This window comes from Apodemus sylvaticus, chromosome 19 (genome assembly GCF_947179515.1).
Source record: "Apodemus sylvaticus chromosome 19, mApoSyl1.1, whole genome shotgun sequence".
NCBI classification, from domain to species: Eukaryota; Metazoa; Chordata; class Mammalia; order Rodentia; family Muridae; genus Apodemus; species Apodemus sylvaticus.
Window position 1 is genome coordinate 68,489,226 of NC_067490.1, and position 2,705 is coordinate 68,491,930.

Below are 2,705 nucleotides of genomic sequence, written 5' to 3' on the forward strand. Positions count from 1 at the left end.
TATTTTTCAGAAAATCACGTTTTAAGGAAATCCCGCATCGTGTGAAATTATCTTGTTTTTCCTAAACAACACGTTGTAAGTCGAAAAGCTTTCATGTTGCGTGTATTTCTAAGTGTGTAGCCTCAAAAGAGAAGGCACAGGAGAGTTTTCTCTCGAAAGAATATGTAAGAATACCACTTCATAAGGAAATACAGTTTTGCAGAGTAAAGACATATACGTACGTATTGGAAACTCTTTATGAGAAGAAATAACGCATAGTACAAAATTAGCTTGTATCTCCAAAACTCCACGTTGTAACTCGAAAAGAATTGGTGTGGCGTGTACGTTGTAACGTGTAGTCTCAAAAGAGTGCCCAAAGGAGAATTTTCTTTCCTCAAAATTTTTCAGAAAATCACGTTTTAAGGAAATCCCGCATCGTGCGAAATTATCTTTTTTTTCCTAAACAACACGTTGTAAGTCGAAAAGCTTTCATGTTGCGTGTATGTCTAAGTGTGTAGCCTCAAAAGAGAAGGCACAGGAGAGTTTTCTCTCGAAACAATATGTAAGAATACCACTTCATAAGGAAATACAGTTTTGCAGAGCAAAGACATATACGTACGTATTGGAAACTCTTTATGAGAAGAAATAACGCATAGTACAAAATTAGCTTGTATCTCCAAAACTACACGTTGTAACTCGAAAAGAATTGGTGTGGCGTCTACATCGTAACGTGTAGTCTCAAAAGAGAGCCCAAAGGAGAATTTTCTTTCCTCAAAATTTTTCAGAAAATCACGTTTTAAGGAAATCCCGCATCGTGCGAAATTATCTTGTTTTTCCTAAACAACACGTTGTAACTCGAAAAGCTTTCGTGTTGCGTGTATGTCTAAGTGTGTAGCCTCAAAACAGAAGGCACAGGAGAGTATTCTGTCGAAAGAATATTGTAGAATACTACGTTATATGGAAATACAATTTTGCAGAGTAAAGACAAATACGTACGTATTGGAAACACTTTAGGAGAAGAAATAACTCATGGTACAATATTAGCTTGTATCTCCAAATCTACACGTTGTAATTCGAAAAGAATTCGTGTGGCGTGTAAGTCTTAACGTGTAGCCTCAAAAGAGAACCCAAAGGAGAATTTTCTTTCATCAAAATTTTTCAGGAAATCGCGTTTTGAGGAAATCCCGCATCGTGCGAAATTATCTTGTTTTTCCTAAACAACACGTTGTAAGTCGAAAAGCTTTTGTGTTGCGTGTATGTCTAAGTGTGTAGCCTCAAAAGAGAAGGCACAGGAGAGTTTTCTCTCAAAAGAATATGTAAGAAAACCACGTTATAACGAAATACAGTTTTGCAGAGTAAAGACAAATACATACTTATTGGAAACACTTGAGGAGAAGAAATAACGCATCGTACAAAATTAGCTTGTATCCCCAAAACTACACGTTGTAACTCGAAAAGAATTGTTGTGGCGTGTCCGTCTTAACATGTAGCATCTAAAGAGAACCCAAAGGAGAATTTTCTTTCGTCAAAAGTTTTCAGAAAATCACGTTTTAAGGAAATCCCGCATCGTGCGAAATTATCTTGTTTTTCCTAATCAACACGTTGTAACTCGAAAAGCTTTCGTGTTGCCTGTATGTCTAAGTGTGTAGCCTCAAAAGAGAAGGCACAGGAGAGTTTTCTCTCGAAAGAATATGTAAGAATACCACTTCATAAGGAAATACTTTTTTGCAGATTAAAGACATACACGTACATATTGGAAACTCTACGAGAAGAAATAACGCATAGTACAAAATTAGCTTGTATCTCCAAAACTACACGTTGTAACTCGAAAAGAATTGCTGTGGCGTGTACGTCTTAACGTGTAGTCTCAAAAGAGTGCCCAAAGGAGATTTTTCTTTTGTCAAAATTTTTCAGAAAATCATGTTTTAAAGAAATACCGCATCATGCGAAATTATCTTGTTTTTCCTAAAAAACACTTTGTAACTCGAAAAGCTTTCATTTGTGTGTATGTCTAAGTGTGTAGCCTCAAAACAGAAGGCACAGGAGAGTTTTATGTCGAAAGAATATTGTAGAATACCACGTTATAAGGAAACACAATTTTGCAGAGTAAAGACAAAATACTTACGTATTGGAAACACTTTACGAGAAGAAATAACGCATCGTACAAAATTAGCTTGTATCTCCAAATCTACACGTTGTAACTCGAAAAGAATTGGTGTGGCGTGTACGTCTTAGCGTGTAGCCTCAAAGAGAACCCAAAGGAGAATTTTCTTTCATCAAAATTTTTCAGAAATTCGCGTTTGGAGGAAATCCCGCATCGTGCGAAATTATCTTGTTTTTCCTAAACAACACGTTGTAAGTCGAAAAGCTTTCGTGTTGCGTGTATGTCTAAGTGTGTAGCCTCAAAAGAGAAGGCACAGGAGAGTTTTCTCTCGAAAGAATATTGTAGTATACCACGTTATAAGGAAATACATTTTGGCAGAGTAAAGACAAATATGTACGTATTGAAAACACTTTACGAGAAGAAATAACGCATCATACAAAATTAGCTTGTATCTCCAAAACTACACGTTGTAACTCGAAAAGAATTGTTGTGGCGTGTCCGTCTTAACATGTAGCATTTAAAGATAACCAAAAGGAGAATTTTCTTTCGGCAAAATTTTTCAGAAAATCACGTTTTTAGGAAAACCCGCATCGTGCGAAATTATCTTGTTTTTCATAAAGAA